The sequence below is a fragment of the Amblyomma americanum genome, chromosome 3 (genome assembly GCF_052857255.1).
Source record: "Amblyomma americanum isolate KBUSLIRL-KWMA chromosome 3, ASM5285725v1, whole genome shotgun sequence".
Taxonomy (NCBI): domain Eukaryota; kingdom Metazoa; phylum Arthropoda; class Arachnida; order Ixodida; family Ixodidae; genus Amblyomma; species Amblyomma americanum.
The window spans coordinates 19,409,023-19,430,564 of record NC_135499.1 but is presented as its reverse complement, the minus strand read 5'-3'; the positions used below and the strand labels follow the sequence as shown (position 1 = coordinate 19,430,564).

Genomic DNA, 21,542 nt, shown 5'->3' with positions numbered 1-21,542 from the left:
AATAATAAAAATGCATGTCTAAACTATAACCGTGTCATTCAGAGGTAGCTTTCCCCATGTCCCGCTTTGGGGTGTGAGAAATATGGTTACCTTACGCTATGCGAAGTTCACAATTGCGTCAGCCTAACACAGAATTGTGGCGCGCTCCGCGCTTGATATGCAGACATGAAAGTGCTTGATGATAATTGTATATGAGATTCATTGTGAGCGCTATATATCTTGCGCATGGGCCGCGAGGATGGGACAACCAGCTAGCCAGCAGAGCAGCCGTAACGCAAATGCTTTATTCCGATCATATTGTGAGCGCTTTGCGCGAACTTTCACCTCTTTCATCTGTATATCCCCATCATCATCATCGTCGCTTGCCTGGGCTCCGGGGAGCGCGCGCTGTGTGCCCGGCTGTTCCCGAATAAAAGACGCCTGTGCAAGCGGTGGCTCACAAGTGGCGGAGGGGCTATTCGTATCCCCTACCTCTCGCTTCGGACCCGTCTTTCGCTCTCCCTGGAGCTCCGATCAGGCCGTCTTTTGCGTCTGCAGCCCTCAGGTATGGAGGAAGGCAACGGAACGCGCTCACCCCCGTCGCCTTCCCCGGCTGCTGCGGCTGTCCCAGCCTGGACCATCACCAGCCGTCAACGCGATCCTCAGGTTTTCGCCGGACTTCGTGGCGACGACGTCGACGACTGGCTCGACAACTACACCAGGGTCAGTACGTTCAACCGGTGGGATGACTCCCACAAGCTGCTGAATGTCGTCTTTTACTTGACAGACGCCGCAAAGACGTGGTTTCTTAATCATGAAGATGACATCGCCGACTGGCCTACATTCACACAGCAGCTGCGGCAAATTTTCGGCACGCCGACAGGCCGCTCTGAGCTAGCCAAGAAGAAGCTTGCCGCGCGGCTTCAGCAGCCTGGGGAGTCCTACACTTCTTACATCGAGGACGTTCTTGCTCTTTGCCGCCGCGTTAGTGCTGATATGCCTGAGTCGGAGCGCGTTCGCCACATTCTTAAGGGCATTGGGACCGTTGCTTTCAACGCGTTGATAGCCCAGAACCCCTCCAGCGTATCTGCCATTACCTCCACATGCCAGCGCCTGGATGAGCTGCAGTCATGCCGCCTTCAGCCAGACCCCAGTGATGGCAGCGTCCTCGTCGATGGGAACCTCCGTTCCGTCATCCGTGCCCTGATACGCGAGGAACTCTACGGGCACCCCACAACTCTCGGCCCTCCCACCTTTAATATCCCGCCTGCTACACCTGACTTGCGGAGCGTCATCAAAGATGAGCTGGCCGCTTTCACCTGCGCCGTAGCCCCTGCCACCTCTCAGACACCTTCTCGCCCGCCCACCTATGCCGACATTGCATCGAGGCCACCCGCCCCGGTCTCTACGTCTACTCCAACGCCTGTCTGCGGTCACGTGGCTGCCGTGGCTCCGTGTCCTCCAGCAACGCCTTATGCTCCAGCCTGGCGTACTCCCCGTCCTCCTTGCTACTACTGCGGGATCCGCGGTCATGTCTCACGCGTCTGTCGCCGGCGACAGCAAGATGAACGACGCGGTTATGCTGCTTTCGAATGTGCACCTGTGCGCCAGCCTGATACTTCCACCTCGCCGTTCTACCAAATTTACCGTCGCTCCCCCTCGCCTCCAAACTCACAGGATATCACTCGGTCCTCCTGTTCTACTCGCCGCCGCTCCCCTTCAACCTTTTCGCCGCTCATCACCTCTTCGTCCCGCCTCGCAGCCCTTCGCTCCTAGCCCGGAAAACTAAACGAAGCAGTTTTTGGAGGGAAAGCTGCTTGCCGTGCGAACTCTAAAATTCCTCCTGACCGCCTGTCGAATATGTTGACAGTGTGTGTTGAAGGGGTGTGGACTCAAGCTCTCATAGACACGGGTGCCGCTTTCTCCGTCATTCACCTTGCCCTGTGTTCCCGCCTGCGCATAGTCACAACTCCATACACCGGTTCGCCTCTCCGTGGAGCCAACGGCACGCTCATCCACCCCACTGGCCAATGCACTGTGCGTGTGTTCATCGCTAACCAGCGCTATCATATTGAATTCGTTATCCTCCCATCCTGCGTTCGTCCGATAATCCTGGGGTGGGACTTTTTGTCGTCGTCTTCTGCCCTCATTTCTTGCAACGACCGCCTCATCCACATAGCAGATCCAGACTTGGCACCCTGGTCTGACTGTTCGCCACCACGTGTGGTCGCTGCTGTCGACTTCGCCCTGCCCCCTGGCCGTGAACAGCTCATCCTTGCAACTTTAGACTTCGCTTTTGACGGCGATGCCTTAGTCATACCTTCGCCACGCTGGACCTCCCAAGGCATCGCTCTTGCCTCTTGCCTCACATCTTTCGTCCGTGGTTGCGCGGTCATCACGGCGCTGAACACTACCGGCCAGTCCATGTTACTACCCAAAGGCGCTACTATTGGTTTCCTGTTTGAGGGTAAACCTGTCTCTCTCGACAGGGGGGGAAATCCGACTGTGCGGCCTGCCCGTGGCCCCCCTTGCCACCGGATACGGGCCGGTGTAGTTTCGGCTACTAGGCTTTGTTCCGGTGCAACGCACAGCGGTGGGGATGGGCTGGCCGGGGCCCGTCCTCTGGGGATGCAAAACCCCATGGGAGTGGCAGCGACTCCCAAGCGACTGAGTGGGCCAGTCGCGCACGTGAGGTCCGATGCCTGTGCGGAGGCAGGCCTGGTTTCACAATCAGGTTGGACTCACGGAATTGGACTCAAAAACTGCTCGAAAATCAAAAAGCCTCTGCACGCGGGGGCGTGCGTGGCTACCGGCTGGCGCGTCGGTTTCTGGCCACGGAGAGGCCAGGTCCGCGCGGGGGTTTCCAGCAGAAGGGCTCCTTGGGAGCGATGTCCTCGGGGAAGCAGCCAGGGATGGCTGACCGCGGGGCCGTGAGGCTAGAGCGCGGGACGCCGAGGTAAGGGGGACCTTAGTAGGACCGATGCAAAAACCGTCGATGTTGCGGAGTAGCGGTGGAGTAGGCCCGGGTTATCTCACCCTCGGCCAGGTTCTTGGTTTGTGGCCCGGTCAGCCCGGCCCTGAACACTCCCTCCTCAGTAGGTGTGGAGCAAGCCAGGGGAGGAAATAAGTGCATGGTTGGTTGGTTGGAAGCACAGGTGGGTCCCTGGGATCCACCACACATACTTCCGGAGTCTGAAAAGCCGCGAAAAACACTCGACGGTTAGTAGCTGGGAGCGTAATGCAAGTCCGAACCGGACCCCTGAAAGTCGTGGAGGAGCCCGAGGCAGCTGCCCCGGGTTAGGATTCCCTGTCTCCGAGTCGGAGCTATTGCGTCGTTGGGTGGTCGGGCATCCCGTGAGTGGAGCCGCACCATTGGAGAACATCGACGCCCTCCCTGTCCTGGCCAGACAGGAGTCGAGCGATGATAAAATGAGGGTCAACATCTCGCTGTCCCCATTCCCATCACATTACCCATAACCCTTCCCTCAGTCCCATTCCCACAACCTATGTCCCACCTCTTCCGCTACGTCCCAGGGGAGATCAGGGGAGTCTCCCCGGGCCCGCTCCCCCGGCTGTGGGTCGCTTAGTAGCATTACCCCATTTTTTTTATTTTCCCACCTACGGGTGGCAAAAGCACAACATTGCCTTCGGGCCTTTTCATTTATATTACGATTGGGTTAAGCCTGTGATACTTTAGTGGTACAGGCAGGAGCTTATTGGTTTACGTTTTTTTACGGCAGCTCCACCATACTCTTTGTCTCTCTCGACACCGACCCGATTTCATGTGCTGTGCTACCAGCTGATACTCCCGCTCCGTGTTCTTCCTCTGCGCTCGCAGCCGCCATCAGCGCTGACCTTACGTCTGAGCAGTCGACAGCCTTACTAGAAGTTCTTATGGCCCACCAGAACTCCTTTGATGTGTGCACGTCCGTTTTAGGCCAGACTTCTGTAACGTCCCATCGCATAGAGACGGACGGCTCAGCTATTGTACGGCGCCGTCCGTACCGCGTTTCCGCATCTGAGCGCAAGATCATTGAGGACCAGGTTGCAGACATGCTTTCGCGCCACATCATTCGACCGTCTACAAGCTCCTGGTCATCTCCTGTCGTTCTCGTCCGTAAAAAAAGATGGCTCAATTCGTTTCTGCGTGGATTACCGTGCCCTTAACAGGATAACCCATAAAGATGTCTACCCGCTCCCTCGCATCGATGACCCGTTGGACTGCCTCCAAGGCGCTGAGTACTTTTCAAGCCTCGACCTCCGCTCGGGCTATTGGCAAATCCTCATGCACGAATCAGACAAGGAGAAGACCGCATTTGTTACCCCGGACGGTCTTTACGAATTCAATGTGATGCCTTTCGGACTGTGCAATGCCCCGGCCACATTTGAGCGCATGATTGACACCGTGCTACGGGGAATGAAATGGAAGACCTGCCTTTGCTATCTGGACGATATTATCATCTTTTCGTCCGACTTCTCCCAGCACTTGCACCGTCTCAACGCAGTTCTCACGTGTCTTGCGAGAGCCGGTCTTCAATTAAATACTAAAAAGTGCCACTTTGCCAGCAAAAGCATCAAAGTACTCGGCCACATCGTTAGTAAGGCCGGAATCCGACCTGATCCTGAAAAAATTGCCGCTGTCCTCAGTTTTCCTCGCCCCCAGCGCCTGAAAGAACTTCGCAGCTTCCTGGGCTTAGCGTCCTACTTCCGCCGTTTCATACGTAATTTTGCATCCATAGCGTCCCCCCTCCATAAACTATTGACTTCTGAGACACTTTATCTGTGGTCCACTGAATGCGAAGAGGCCTTCCAAGCCCTCAAGCAGGCGCTCACTTCAACACCTGTGCTTCGCCATTTTGATGAGGCAGCCCCCACCATTCCCCATACCGACGCCAGTGGACAAGGCCTTGGCGCTGTTCTCTTACAACGCAACGATGCCAACCAAGAGCAGGTTGTAGCGTACACCAGCCGTTCTCTTACTACAGCTGAGCGTAACTACACCATAACAGAGCAAGAGTGTCTCGCCGTTTTCGGGCAATCCAGAAATTTCGCCCCTACTTGTACGGCCGTCACTTCAGCATTGTCACCGATCATCCCGCGCTCTGTTGGCTGTCGACACTGAAGAACTTGTCCGGCCGTTTGGGTCGCTGGGTGCTACGTCTTCAGGAGTACACCTTGACTATCACCTACAAATCCGGGAGAAGACACCTCGACGCTGACGCCCTGTCTCGATGCCCGTTGCCTGACTCCCGGACTCACGCTGCGGCCCCCTCAACAACGTGCCCTTCACCTTAGGCGTCCGACCTCCCTCTGGATTGTGTACCCATTGTTGTTGCACCAGTCGACGTCCACGCCGATTTGCCCTCCCATCAGCTGGCTGATCCATACTGCTGCACTATCATCGATCGTCTCCGAGGCCAATCAGCGGCACCCAACAGTCGCTCGCGCCGCCAGCTTCGCCAGTTCAGATTTCAGCACGGCACACTCTACCGCTACACCTACCAACCTACGGGTCACCGGTGGGTTCCCGTTGTGCCTCGCTCCCTTCGTCTTGAAGTTTTGCAGGCTTACCACGACAACGCCTCTGCCGGTCATTTGGGTCACCTGAAGACGTATGACCGTATCAAGAGCCGATACTTCTGGCCTGGGCTCTCTACTAGCATCGCCAAATACATATCCTCCTGTGTGTCTTGCCAGCGTCGCAAGCGGTCAACATCCGTTCCTGCCGGCCTCCTACATCCTCTTCCTTGCCCATCCGTGCCTTTCGACACCGTCGCCATCGACTTGTTTGGTCCCTTTCCCCTTACGCCAGCTGGCCACCGTTGGGTTGTCACCGCCATTGACCACCTGACGCGGTATGCTGAAACAGCCCCGCTTCACTCCGGTGCCGCTTCTGAAGTCGCCGACTTTTTCTTGCATGCGATAGTGTTGCGCCATGGTGCTCCTCGTGTCCTGATCAGCGACCGTGGGAAGACATTATTGTCCCATGTGCTTGAAGAGGTCCTCCGCGCCACCAACACTGTCCTCAAGACATGTTATAGCTACCATCCTCAAACCAACGGTCTCATCGAGCGCTTTCACCGTACCCTGTCTGACATGATATCTGTGTACATTTGGCCTGACCATAATAACTGGGACATTTTGCCCTTTGTCACCTTTGCCTACAATTCCGCAGTTCAACGCACCACTGGCTACAGCCCTTTCTTCTTGGTTTATGGCCGTGTTCCATCCTCATTGTTCGATACCGCCTTCTTTTCTGCTCCCGCATCTCCGTCTGCGTCTCTGGGCGACGAGTTCGCTTCTCGGATGGCATATTGTCGCCACCTCGCCCGCGTCAACACCGAAGCCACTCAGCAAGACCGCAAACACCGCTATGACCTGCACCACCGTACGGTCTCCTTCCGACCCGGAGATGAGGTCCTCCTCTAGACACCCGTCCGCACGCCTGGACTGTGCGCAGTTTTATCGGACCTTGTCGTCCAGCAAACATCTCCGGTCAACTACGCCGTTGTTCCCTCGCACCCCGTCATCGACCGCCGTCGCCGCTCTCAAGAAGTGGTTCATGTATCGCGGATGAAACTCTACACCCGTCGCCCCTCTTCTATTTAATCCGCGGCCAAGATGGCCGCTTTCCTGCTGTGGAACTATTTGTGTGAGCGCTTTGCGCGAACTTTCACCTCTTTCATCTGTATACCCCATCATCATCATCGTCGCTTGCCTGGGCTCCGGGGAGCGCGCGCTATGTGCCCGGCTGTTCCCGAATAAAAGACGCCTGTGCAAGCGGTGGCTCACAATATTTGTAATAAAGCATGTACGTTACGACTGGTCCACAAAAATCGCGCTTCCCGGAGCGAAGTTCAACAGCAACACCAAGACGGTAAGCGTATGTCAGCTCGAACGGCTGTGCACTGCATAATCGGCAGTGACGGCATGCAGGAGCGAAAGTCGTCCTTCGGCCTCTGGTGCTCCTGCTCATGCCCGCACCAAATGGGCCCCAGCTTTTCGAAGCAGATCACTAGATTAAGGGCAGCTGGTTACCCCCAAGAAATGCTGATCACGATAAGCGAGGCGCTGCTTCACCCCTTGCCTCGCAAGGAATCTGCAACCACGGGGGAAGAAACGTGGACCAGCAAGAACATCGTTGTTGCACCCTACGTCCACGGTTTTACTTACAACCTCAAAAAGATCGCCGCAAAACAAGCTGTCAAGGTGGTTTGCTCTGCACCCAACAAAGCATACAAGATGTGCCGCCAAGTTAACAATGAAGAGCGAAGGATGAGGTGCGCAGTAAGCCACCAGACAAGATAAGCAGATTGCGACGAAGGTGTAATTTATCATTTCCCTGTCGCATGCGGTAAATGTTATATTGGACAGACAGGCAGGTGCGTCAATGAAAGAGCTAGAGAACACGCAAATTCATTAGGAGCAACTGCCACATCAGGTTTCCTGGCTCTTCATTGCCGCCAGCCTAAGCACCCATGCACCGCCAACCTCGACATCTCGATCCTTGGAAGAAAAAAAGATAGGCTGGCCCGGGAAATCATTGAAGCTGTAGCCATCCACATGTTTTAGGTTTTTTAGCCCTGTTTTAGTCGTGTTATTGGTGGCATTTTGGTTTTATTTCAACTGTAGGTTTTTAGCCCTGTTTTAGCCGTGTTGTGTTGGCATTTTTTGGTTTTTATTCAACTCTCCTCTCATCTGAAGGCGAAGGAGCTTTTCATGATTTCGCAGCCTCATGTCCATCTTCATGTTAAACTTCTAGCTTTGTTTTGGCGTGATTTCTTGCCGTTTTTTCATTCATATATTCTTTCAGTTGTTTCGTGCTTTGTTTTTATGACGCGGCTTTGCTCCTTCACTGTCTCTGTTGTGGCCTAGATCTCATCTTGTGACTACTCTTAGAACTGATTCTCGATCATGCTTTGGTTCCCATCACGTGCGCACAGTTTTGCAACGCGGCTTAAGATTGTGGGGGGCTCATTGATTTCGCTTTCCCGGTAACGGCTGTTTCGTCCTCTGCTCTAAGGTTGTTACATTTGCTTTTGGTGCGGCCTTCTTTCGCCATGCGCTTTGCCTTCTCTCCATCTTTCTCTCCACCTTTACCACTGTATATATTTCCGCGCGTTCCGCGCCTGTATATATTTCCGCGCGTTCCGCGCCTTTTCATTAAAGTTGTTAGTCAGCAGTGTGTTCCGTGTTCCACGTGTCTCTCTTCGTTTGTGTCCCAAAGTTCATACTGGCCCAAATCATGGATTCATACCAACTGGCCCAGAAAAATGCCATTTTGTCAGGCATTCGACGCCTCGATACTTCAAACTATGAAGTGACCGAAAATTTGTTCAAACTATGCTCATTAGAAACAAAGGGTAAGGGGACCGAAAAATAGTTCTTTACGCAGGGTTCGGAATAAAGAGAGCCCGACCACAGCGGTTGGTACGGGTCTTTTCATTCTTATGCGACCGCTCATCAGCACTGTCAGCGGCGCCTCATAGATTCCACTCGATAGGCCCCGCATACGGTAACATAAACTGGTCCCACGTCTTGGCAGGAACAGGAGCGCAGCTGGGAAGAGGAACTGCACTTCGAAAGCACCGTGTGACAGGGGTAGTAGACGAGTGGTTCTCCACGATGGCCACATGCAGCGCGCTGCATTGCCATGCTTCATCGGTCAGGACAGGTAAGCTGTACGGCCGTTGCGTATGCTTATATTACCGGCAGCTTTGTTGCACTGAAATGCGCGATTTTGACGGGAGCGAAGTGCCAGTTTGTAAATACCGTCGGTTTGAATTAAGCGATTTCCCTGTTTACAGTACACACCTTACATACCCCTCTGGCAATAATGGCCCTCAGCAGCTGAGAAAAGAAAAAAATAATCTGACATTAACAGGTGATGCGAATTCACTCAGCCACCGTTCTGCTTGAGGAAAGATAGGTTACAACAGTAAGAGAAGACTATAAATCAAATTTAGCAAATATTTAGGGCCTCTTGTTAGCAGTTAAAGCCTGATATTACCCAGTTTGTGCACCCAAAACATAAATCACGATAACCAGGGTAAACCCAATTCCTGCTCAAAAAGCGCCTTCAAGAGAAATGTAATTTTCCAGTGCAACAGTCTCAAGCTACCGTATAGAAACTGGCAGATGTCTTGAACCTGAAGGCAATGGATAAACAGGCCATGTCATGGTTTCCATGTCATGTTGCATGGCATGAATTACCGAGGAAGACATCGTTTTCTTTATGCTCTTTTACAGTGCAGGTTCGGGTAATGCGAATTTCAAAAACTGCCCAGTGCTACAGAATCAACCTCGTTTGCAGCGAGTAGCAATCCCAGTAGCACTGCTAGGACTGTTATCTTGCCTTTGTAAAATACCTACAAAGAACATTCAATTCAAAGTGCCTCAATTACAATGTTCAGTGGGCTTCAACACCCGTTTAGCAGTTGTCTAAAAGCAGTATGTTGACGAAATTGTTTTTTTTTTCATTAGCTTTGTGGAGCATTTTCTGCTGCAATGGCATAAGCAGGAAGGCAATATGCGGTTCTGCAGCAACACTTCAGACTGTGATGCGACACACGACAAACACTTACCTCAAAGATGAGTAGGTTGCTCAGAGGAAACAATGTGGTGTCTGGGTATGGCCTTAAAAAAACTGCTTTGTAACACGGTTTTTCTATACGGCCAACGAAGTTGTTACTCATTTATTCACACGCTTCATCAATTACTGACAAGGCGTGTCGGTAGGAACACTTTATTTGGCAAGGAAGTCCTGGCCGACGTGGGCCTAATGCGACTCTGCCTGTAGGCCAAGGTGCAGAATTGTGGGCACAATCTTGAGCCAGTAGCCTGGAACGGGGAATAGGTGCCTTGGACCAGAGAATGCCGCGCCATGCAAGGTCGGCTGCTGCAGTCCCTCCACTAGTGTCAGTCATACACAGGGTTGGATGCCATGAAAAGAGAAAAAAGTATGCAAGCTCACAACAATAAAATGCAACTAATAAACCACTAAGAGAAACCCACAAAGAAATACGCAAAAAATGGAATGCATATGAGGGAAAAAAGTTAAGGACATCTCCCAACAGGCTACAGCAGCAGCCCACGCACTGCTGTAGTGGCTTTGCGTATGGACATTAGAAAGATCCTTAAAAGAAAGGATAAAAGGAACATTGTTCAAGATGTGCCAGAGAAACCACACACAAAAAGAAGTGTGTACAAGGCAGAGACCAAGAATGAATAAAAATAGTCAAGACAAACAACGAAAGGGTTTCTGAAAGGCTTCTGATGCTGGCACACAGGAGGTCACAAGCTCCATATGCTAAACCGAAGACCTTAAAGGGACGGAGACATCAAATGTTTGCTTGGAGTGTTCTTAGTTTCAAACATTGTATACTCCCACCCGGTGCGTGATACGTGCTCCGTAATTCAAATATGCACATTAAATATTACCGCATTATTTATACTGAGCGATTTCGGTTTCTGAGTGTCGGGGTGCATTGTGACGTCACTCCCCTGGTCATGTGGGCTCCAAAAGTAGTGACACAGGGACCGCTGCATCGTCTGCTCTCGTACACATGCTGTGAATATCAGGGCCTTTCGAAATGCCGGCCAGTACTGCGATATGCTTTATTTTCGAGTAGTTCAAATTATAAAACAGATATTTGAAATTACAATACAAACATGTTTCCACAAAATGCAGTGATGTAAAGAAACATTTCATTCCTCTTCGTAATTTATCGCATCCTAAAGCTTATTGAGCATCTCAATGAATGAGGGAAAATCATGTAGAATGGTACAATTAGTCTGAGCCATAACTGTGTTCAGGAAAAAACATGACAGCTTGACTTTGTAAGCTGCCGAACGAAAATCTTTCGGCTTTTCATTTCTGAGCCTTTTGGCGAAGATCATAGCACCGAAGCGCAGCCTTGTGGTAGAGCATCCGCCTCACATTCGGGAGGTGCTGTGTTAGATTCCCAGTGCCGCCGGGTACCCACCGGTTTTAAGATTTCCCCGCCATGGTGCTCGGCTCATCTAGGGTGAGATGCTTGGGAGAAGGGTCTTCGACCAAACCGTTGCCTTGACAGATCAGAGATAAGTTTCGCCGTCAAGCAACCCTAAATCCACCTCGTGCAGTAGAAGACCATCTTTTTTTTTAACCCGTCATGCACACCTGCCGATGCGTGTGAGCCAGCCACAACGGTAGCAAGCAAATACCGCCGCACTTTGCTCGAAGGGTGCTTGTGAGCGGAGAGTGCTTATGGCACATCTATCTTGAGGCTAGAGAAGTGAACGTTGTAAGTTTCGTAACTGGCACAAGGCGAGAGTTTTGGACTGCGGTTTTTAACCACGTGGAGACGTTTTTGTGCCTGCATTTGACGGGAATTTTGAGGCGCAGGCTATCCTTCCCACGCAGTGCACCCCTGGAGAGCCGAGCACTAGGCCGGGGGACCGCCTGTTCCTATTGGATTAATTGGCTGGTGGACCGGAGGCTGCGGGAATCGTACCCACGACCTCCAGTAGCCGAGGCGAGCACTTAAGCACGAAGCCACAGCTGCGGTGGAGATGCTCTTGTCACAGTTCAGACACTGAAAAGGCGCATGACGTGATGTGTGCATTGTTGAGAAACATTAATGACACAAAAAATCTATGAACAGCAGCTTAAGCTACAACAAAAGTGAGAGCATTAACAAGACGACCTCTTCCACACTCCCTTGTGACACCCCCAGCTGTGAAATGCTGCCCCAGGTGCAGCATTCTTGACGGGACATGACCCGCTTAACTCTTGTGTATGGGTTTCACCACACTGGAATCCCTGGCCGTAACGGACCCACAGATGCTGGCACATTTCAACTAGGAATCTGTGCAGAAATTTCAGCAGCTGTTTCCCTTCTCACTAGATGAAAAGTGCCTGGGTGATCCGGAGTCTTAGATTCGGAACTTTGTTAGAATTATGCTCCCAAGTTTTTGCTTTCTTTTAATGGTTCATAAGAGCGGTGGCAATATGTGCTGACATTACATGTGCTTTCACAAAAGAAACAAACAACTCTACTTTGAGAAAATTCTGGAAAATTTCTAAACGGAACACTCTGCATGCTTTCAGGGGCTCCATACACTGCTCATTGTACTGCTAAAAATTACTTCAGGCTTTCAGGAACGAACCCTTGAACAAGAGGGCTGACAAAGTTTGGTTGACAAAGGTTGCTCATCACTGAGAAGCACTGCCTTTTACTACCTTTCCAATGAAGGCACACTCTGGCATCCCTTTCGATAGCAGCAATGGCACAGGACAAGCATCAAGCGATTTCCACAAAAAGTAACAGCTTTTTACGACCTCGTCATCACAGCTCGAACCGCAGAGAAACTAGCCTCTGTTTGTTTCTGCAATAGCCTACAAGATTGACGAGGCCTGAGAGCAAGGTTTACAGATCGATTTTGATGCCACACTGGGGTGGCGTGGCACCTTGCATCAGTATACTGAAAGTGCATGAATTCTGCACATTACTATGACTACGGTTTATTCCACAGAAAATACTTTTGAACGTAGCTGTGTCTATTCATATGCACCAGACCAAATTTAATGAGGAGTGCGGCAACCTATACAGAACCAACCAGTATATCCAATGCTCACTTAATTGAAGACAAGAAAAAGACAGCTAAAACAGACAGGCTGCCATGCCTAATACTCATTAGAAGCAAAAATATCTCATGCCAATAAGAACGAACCGTGTGCTGGACACTCACAGTATCGTTAAAACTCGCAGCAGACCTCTGCGTTAATTTCAGTCCGTCCTTTTCCGAGACTTGACCACTTTCTTGATGGTATCCCTCACAACTCTCCAATCTTCCCAGGTAAACGAAATTCCTCTTGACAATTCTAGGTTGCTAGACACCCTTGAACACCGCCACAGCCCTTCAAAGAAATTCAGTAGAACCTTGCTGTTCTGTTCTTGGTTCGTGTAATCTGCAGTATCATAAAACCAAAAATTATGCGTGTTGTGCTATTTTTATTCACAATACAAATCCTGGATAACTTTTTGAAACGAATCTCTGGTATACATGTCCATAATTTTGCCAAATTCTGACCATATGATGCATTCAGAGACCAAGAGAAAATGCCAGCCAAGCTAGTCATTTTTGGATGCTTTGCCCACATGCACTTGAGTACTGCGAAAAAGACGCTACTGCTGCCCTGCACAAAGGCAAGGACACAAAGCATCTTAAGAGCAGCTGCGGCTCTTCCACAATACACAAGTGTAACGGGTCAAAGTATCTGAGAACCATAAAAAATAGTTGACGGACTGGACATGCCATGAAACTTCACCGCCATGGAAAACAAAAATATGGAAACAACTTGCAAGCGCTAGAAAAAGAACTTTTCAAAATTTGTACCAGCACATTCACAAAAGTTTTAATGAAGTGAAGGTGCCAATAAATGCCAGGGACTAGGAAATGGCGCAAAACGTGAACATGGAGACAGTCACGTGCAGACCAGCAAAAAATTTTTTCATAGGGGCTAATTCAAGCTTGTTGCTAAAACACTGCATTCATAACATAAAAAAAATATAAAGGGGGACAGGGTGGCGGGGGGCAAAAAAATAAAAGGGAAGGTGGCACGAACCTTTCCCTTAAAAATACAAAAGGCCTTGTTGCGTACCATTTGCAGAAGCTATGATGTCAGGATTTCGCATTCATTGAAAAGCAGTGTGCAATCACCTTGAAATCAGTGTGTGGCAGACTAGCCAGCAAATTAATTGCTGTAATATAATTACAGTAAATGAATTACCTTTTTCAGTAACTTCTAATGTAATTCATTACTTTTGCGGCCTGGTAATTTATTAATGTAATGAACTACTTTCAAGCAGTAATTTCACGGAAAAGTAATCAATTACTAGCAATATTACTTTTGCTACATACCGAGTCCATGCTTCTCCTCGTATCTGCCATGCTTTGGCCTCGCGTTTGTGGAGATGAGCATATACAAAGCAAAGATGCAGTTTATGGGGTTTAACATTCCAAAGCAATCGACTATGGCTATGAGGGACGCCATAGTGAAGGGCTCCGGGAATTTCGACCACCTGGGGTTCTTTAACGTGCACTGACATCGCACAGTACACGGGCCTATAGCATTTCGCCTCCACCGAAATGAGACTGCCGCAGACGGGATAGAACCAGTCTTTCGGGTCAGCAGCCGAGCACCATATAACCAATGAGCCACCGCGGCGACTCCCAAACCAAGAATAAATTACGGAGGGCACTTGAGACTACTTCAGCACTTTGAAGGCAAAAAACATTAATTTTTTAATTTATATTGTTTCCTTCCTTTCTAATGACACACCTACTCATTAGCATACAGTCATAAGGTAACACATAAATTAAATGAATCATTATTCGCCAAGAAGCAACGCAGTTTTGTGGCCCATAGGTTGCGTGATCGCCTTGCAATCGAAGGCCCTCAATTGGTTCAATTCTCTGCACCTTCGGAAGAAATTTTCCCTCTGCTGATGACGTCATTGGGGTTGTGGACCACGTTTCCTGGACATCGACAATGACGCCGGGTATCAATGTCAATGTGTCATATAAGGCGTTCCACTTAAAAGTGCACAACCAGTAATGGCCAGCTCTCCAGGGAAGCGGCGCACGTGGACGGGAGGTGACGTGCGAATAGGCATCAGCACTGCCTTGGTGAAGAGTCTGCATATCAGTCACAGGACTGCTACGCATCTTCCTGCTCTGCACACGATCTCACACACAACGCACAGCGAGCACTTAGTGCTTTGACGTCGCCGCACTGACAAGAAGTTTCAACTGACACGTCTAAGAAACAGAATTGACATCTGAGCTAGTTGGTTTTTCATTTTCAAAAATTATAAACGCACTTAGGACAACAGACAAGAGAGACCAAACCACACAAGCGCTTACTCGCAACTGCGCGTTTATTCGAGAAACACACAAAAGGAAGAACAATCACAAACAAAACAAAAGCCATCGCGCAGGCGTGACAGGAAAAGTGCTCATACAGGTGCGTCAAGATAACAAAACTCTCTTTCATGCAAAACCACCATAGGGTCGGCAACACACGTGTGCTGATTCTTACGGATGAGATAGGCCTCTGAAATCTCTCTGGTTAGCTGATTAGGGTGTCGGAACAAGATTTTAGTTTGGTCAAGCAAAGGCTTGCAGCCGCTGCATTTTGAACAGTGCTTAGCGAGATTAGATGAAGGCGACTTATTCAATGACAAAAAATGCTCTTGCAAGCGCACATTAAGGCAGCGGCCCGTTTGACCGATATAGGTCCGGCCACAAGAAAAGGGAATGTGATACACCACTCCTTTTGAACATCTGACATAGCGGTTCTTGTGATTCACAGTGCAGCACCGCTTTCGTTTATCACATACACCGCTGCTAGAGCGCGCAGCAACCTTCGCACAAACACTACTAACTTTCTGAGGGGCAGAGAAGAGAACATTAACACCATATCTGTTACCCACGTTTTTTAGTTGATGAGAAAACCGATGAACATAAGGTATGACTGCAATATTTTTCTTTTTCTCCTCAGAACCCTTCAAAAGTGACCTATTGAACTCTTTTACTTTTTTCAGCACCTTGCTAGAAGCTAGAAACAGCACGTCCTCTGGAAATTCAGCCAATCTTAGTCTGTTCACTTGCTCGCAGAAACTTTCCTTCATTTCGTGGGGGCACGACTTGAGCAAAGACGATCCTAGGCAGGATACAGCAATGCCGCACTTCACAATTTTTGAGTGATTTGATTGATAATTTAAGAGTGGTTTATCAGACCTCGGAGAATACCTCCAGCACACATGATCCTGCACGAAATGAAGTTTTGTGTCAAGGAACTGCAGGCAATCGTTTGTAGGAGTTTCAAAGGTGAACTGTAATCCACGCCCATATTCTTTAAAAATCTTAATAATGTCCACCGCCCTCCTTGTAAATTCATGTCGGTCAACAAACACCAGATAATCATCGACATACCTGAAAATCTTTTTTGCAAGGCCACTCTGATTCTTTTCAATATAAGAGAACTCGAGACAGGAAGATATCACTGAGGACGGGCGCTACTTTGGATCCGATACAAACACCTGTCTTTTGAATAAACAAATGCCCATTCCAGTCCACAAAAGTAGAAGCCAGATAAAACGACAGCACTTCTAAAAACGAAGGAACAGAAATACCACAGGCATTGACAAAGCATTGTTCATCATTATCCTCGGTAATGCAATCACTAACAAATTTCATCAGTGTGTCATGTGGCAGCGAGTAGAAGAGGTCCTTAACATCAATACTAAATGCAGACGCTCCTTTTGGATTATGATTCTTAAGGTAGTCGACAACAGCCAAAGAATTTGGCGTCTGATATGGGTCCGCTAAGGTAAGGCCTTTTAGGTGCTTTTGCAGGAAGCATGAAACTGCATGTTGCCAAGTCGACCGCTCAGTGACAATAGCACGGAAGGGTATGTCGTCCTTATGCGTTTTGGCTGAAAAGAAGACTTCGAGCCTTAGGCCTTCAGCCTTTTTAACGCTAGAGCGCAAATTCTCTAGGTTTAAACGCGACAAGAGTTTCAGAGCATTTTCCTTGACCTTTGTAGCTTCGACTTTAACAGGTCTAAAATGTGCTTCCATTGCCGAATAAGCCTTTTTCTTAAATAAGTGTTCGGGTAACACAACGAAGTACCCCTCTTTGTCGGACACAACTACCCGCTGCTCACTGGATGTCAAAAAATCTACCATAGGCTTCAGGCAACGGTTGCTCTTTTTTTGTGTTACCCGAACACTTATTTAAGAAAAAGGCTTATTCGGCAATGGAAGCACATTTTAGACCTGTTAAAGTCGAAGCTACAAAGGTCAAGGAAAATGCTCTGAAACTCTTGTCGCGTTTAAACCTAGAGAATTTGCGCTCTAGCGTTAAAAAGGCTGAAGGCCTAAGGCTCGAAGTCTTCTTTTCAGCCAAAACGCATAAGGACGACATACCCTTCCGTGCTATTGTCACTGAGCGGTCGACTTGGCAACATGCAGTTTCATGCTTCCTGCAAAAGCACCTAAAAGGCCTTACCTTAGCGGACCCATATCAGACGCCAAATTCTTTGGCTGTTGTCGACTACCTTAAGAATCATAATCCAAAAGGAGCGTCTGCATTTAGTATTGATGTTAAGGACCTCTTCTACTCGCTGCCACATGACACACTGATGAAATTTGTTAGTGATTGCATTACCGAGGATAATGATGAACAATGCTTTGTCAATGCCTGTGGTATTTCTGTTCCTTCGTTTTTAGAAGTGCTGTCGTTTTATCTGGCTTCTACTTTTGTGGACTGGAATGGGCATTTGTTTATTCAAAAGACAGGTGTTTGTATCGGATCCAAAGTAGCGCCCGTCCTCAGTGATATCTTCCTGTCTCGAGTTCTCTTATATTGAAAAGAATCAGAGTGGCCTTGCAAAAAAGATTTTCAGGTATGTCGATGATTATCTGGTGTTTGTTGACCGACATGAATTTACAAGGAGGGCGGTGGACATTATTAAGATTTTTAAAGAATATGGGCGTGGATTACAGTTCACCTTTGAAACTCCTACAAACGATTGCCTGCAGTTCCTTGACACAAAACTTCATTTCGTGCAGGATCATGTGTGCTGGAGGTATTCTCCGAGGTCTGATAAACCACTCTTAAATTATCAATCAAATCACTCAAAAATTGTGAAGTGCGGCATTGCTGTATCCTGCCTAGGATCGTCTTTGCTCAAGTCGTGCCCCCACGAAATGAAGGAAAGTTTCTGCGAGCAAGTGAACAGACTAAGATTGGCTGAATTTCCAGAGGACGTGCTGTTTCTAGCTTCTAGCAAGGTGCTGAAAAAAGTAAAAGAGTTCAATAGGTCACTTTTGAAGGGTTCTGAGGAGAAAAAGAAAAATATTGCAGTCATACCTTATGTTCATCGGTTTTCTCATCAACTAAAAAACGTGGGTAACAGATATGGTGTTAATGTTCTCTTCTCTGCCCCTCAGAAAGTTAGTAGTGTTTGTGCGAAGGTTGCTGCGCGCTCTAGCAGCGGTGTATGTGATAAACGAAAGCGGTGCTGCACTGTGAATCACAAGAACCGCTATGTCAGATGTTCAAAAGGAGTGGTGTATCACATTCCCTTTTCTTGTGGCCGGACCTATATCGGTCAAACGGGCCGCTGCCTTAATGTGCGCTTGCAAGAGCATTTTTTGTCATTGAATAAGTCGCCTTCATCTAATCTCGCTAAGCACTGTTCAAAATGCAGCGGCTGCAAGCCTTTGCTTGACCAAACTAAAACCTTGTTCCGACACCCTAATCAGCTAACCAGAGAGATTTCAGAGGCCTATCACATCCGTAAGAATCAGCACACGTGTGTTGCCGACCCTATGGTGGTTTTGCATGAAAGAGAGTTTTGTTATCTTGACGCACCTGTATGAGCACTTTTCCTGTCACGCCTGCGCGATGGCTTTTGTTTTGTTTGTGATTGTTCTTCCTTTTGTGTGTTTCTCGAATAAACGCGAAGTTGCGAGTAAGCGCTTGTGTGGTTTGGTCTCTCTTGTCTGTTGTCCTAAGTGCGCTTTATAATTTTTGAAAACGTCTAAGAAAGTTGGCCGTGAGTTGTCGGGTTTTTGTGGCATCATTTGAGGCCCTATTTCTAACTCAAGGGCAACATAGGCAACAGCGTCTCAGTGACATGCAATGCATTTCCACGAACTTGCCTCCAGAACAAATCAATTGAACAGCAGAATTGGCAGCTTCTCGCGCACCTGTGCACTTCTGGGATGATGCGTGGATATGCAGTCAATGCACTCCAGCATTTGCATTGGAGGGAATGGCCAAGAGCATTTTCCATTTGGTTTTCTGCGTGCTAAAGGAATATAGACACGTAATTTTGGTGGCATGTTTTCTTCTCTACAACGATGCAGAATATACTACTACCCATGAATCACCATGTGATATTTGCCCATGGCCACTAAACAATTTATAATTGAATTTTTTCTGTCACGCTGTTTCAGTTTGAACAGCCGAACAATTACTGTGACGTCAAAGAGTGCTTTTGTGTCACGTGAGGCATGGAAAAACGCCCATATAATCGCTGCTTCATCGTTATGATTTACTGCAGTGCTGAAGCCAGCCTTCCTCAAGAGCCGGAATGACAACTAATGTGGAAGCAGCGATTATATTGCAGTTTTTCACGCCTCACATGACCTACAACCTCTCTTTGATGCCACAGTCATCGTTCAGCTAGTGAAACTGAAACAGCACAAGAAAGAAATTCAGTTATAAATTATTTAGCAGCCATAGGAGCATACCACGTGTATAATGATGCCTTACACCTCATTACAAAAAAGATTGGCTTGGTTTATGGGGGTTTAATGTTCCAAAGCGACTCAGGCTATGAGGGACACTTAGTGAAGGGCTCTGGAAATTTCAACCACCTGGGGTTCTTTAACGTGCACTGACATCACACAGTACATGGGCCTCTAGAATTTCGCCTCCATCAAAATTCAACCCCTGCGGCCGGGATCGAACCCACGTCTTTCGGGTCAGCAGCCAAGCCCCATAACCACTGAGCCACTGCAGTGGTGTCTTTACATTAAAAAGAAGAAACCACGCACCCAAAAGTTAGGTGTCTATGCTCTCTTAAAGAACACCAGGTGGTCAAAATTTTCGGAGCCCTTCACTACGGCATCCCTCATAGCCTGAGTTGGTTTGGGACGTTAAACCCCCATAAGCCATAACCTTTCAGCAAATAACTGTCACCATTTCATTAAATAGCTTGTGTCATACGTTCTCTGCGTCTTCGACCTACACATAGAGGAGGTGAGTGACTGTTTGAGGAGTCATAATGAAAACCTAGGCGGTCAAGTCGAGTCGCATGGGCAGCATTTCAGAGCTAATTCGTAAGTCGCCTGTGTGTATACATGCAACGATTTTTTTTCTTTCTGTGAAACGACCATTTCCTAGAGCAGGTTCATGGTAAAACTTCATTGCGATTTGCTGCTTGAAAATTCTTCGAAGTGTTTCAGGATTTTGGTGGTTGTTGGTGTCGGCGGCATGCAGTTGGTTGCAATTTCGTGACGACAGCAAGACTATTGGACAATCGGGCCTGCACTCGACCATTCGTTTTGGAAGCGGCCAGTGCCAAGCTGCATTTGAACTGCCTGAGCTGTTGTTGCATGCTGCCGGCACCACCGCGGAACTTCACAGAACTAGTGCAGAGAGTGCAGCCAAATCAGAGAAACCTGTCATGACCAATCTTTACAAAGTTGCAGTTTGGGCTTGTTCGTATAGCATATTAGAAGACAGCGCAGCACAATGAGACAGAGAAAAGCACACAGGACGAGCGCTTATCCTGTGTGCTCCTTTTCTCTGTCCCATTGTGCTGCACTATGTCTTCTTCTAATATCACCACAATGACCTGTCACACACAGCAACAATGCCTTGTGAGCTTTATGCACCTCACAAGCTTCCAAACAGTTAAAGGACATCAAGCACATTGCCCACAATGTTAATCTCTTTAAGGGCTCTTTACACCATCAGCTGTAAAAATGTCTTAAGCTTAGAGGCCTTAAAATTAAGCTTGCTTCTCCAGTTGCCTCAAGCGCTCCATTCTAGTTGGCTACCTGGGTCCAAGCACCTTTCCCACGTAAAACCGATGCTCGGCGCAGGTGGCACAGCACTCATTTTAAAATTCTCACAGAAGGTTGAGGGCTCACCTTGTGGCGCCTTAGAGCCTTTGCTGCCTCAGCATTTTAACTTCCCATTTGTTCAGCCTCTGCGCCAGCAAGCCAACGCCGGACTCGAAGCAGGAATCGGGAAGATCCGTGCATACCACAAAACTGCCAGTCAATTTTTAAAGTCCTGTTTTCTGAAATATGAATTTAAAAGAACATGTTTCGCGCTGCCGACACCAAAGCGTAATCGCTTATCTCGCCGCAATTTTTGCGCCTGTTTTAGAAAGCGAATTCTAACAGCAGCACACAACTGTAAAGTGCAGCATTAATTCAACGCTCTACAGACTTTCCCAGCCGCGGGGCCACAAAAAATCCGACCGCGTACAAAACTCATCGCACAAACGGTTAGTTCAACTGGACTGTTGTCAAAAGTTTCCCGCCTTTTCTCGGGAGCACCCAAAAGCTGGTAATTATGCATGTTTTACATGAGCATGAGTTACGTTGGGCTGGGTTGACAGAAGATATAAAACACGCTCAGCGCAAGCTCTTTTGTGTTGAACTGCACAGAGCTTTTGAGCAGAACTTACGAAAAAACAGACGAGTCTTTCCCTCCGGGCCTTTGGGTCCACTGCCGGGCAAGCGGGCTCAGACTCGGTCGGTGCGCACGACGTCGTGATCTTGAACCGGAAAAGGTATGCACACGACGCGACCTTAGCGCCCTCAGCGGCGGTGGCGGCGCGTGCTCGACGAAGACTTCGGGTTCGGCTGCCGGCTGTCGAGCCCGTGCCCCCTACTCCGGCGCCAAACATGGCTCGCAGACGGTCGCGGAGACGGCAGTGACTGCTACAACCAGGTCGAAATAACGCAAGCGTTATTTCAACCCATGA

At 48.7% G+C, this 21,542-nt stretch overlaps 1 long non-coding RNA gene across 2 annotated transcripts; it reads right to left on the bottom strand.

The window, feature by feature from the left end:
- Positions 1–9,637: 9,637 nt before the first annotated feature.
- LOC144122878 (uncharacterized) lies at positions 9,638–21,304 on the bottom strand. 2 transcript variants are annotated; one of them, XR_013312925.1, is made up of 4 exons: positions 21,243–21,304; positions 20,698–20,849; positions 18,745–18,845; positions 9,638–9,891 (listed from the first exon to the last, which is right to left on the bottom strand). It is a non-coding gene; the product is annotated as an uncharacterized LOC144122878 (long non-coding RNA). The 2 variants fall into 2 exon arrangements; XR_013312926.1 differs by lacking the exon at positions 18,745–18,845.
- Positions 21,305–21,542: the final 238 nt, after the last annotated feature.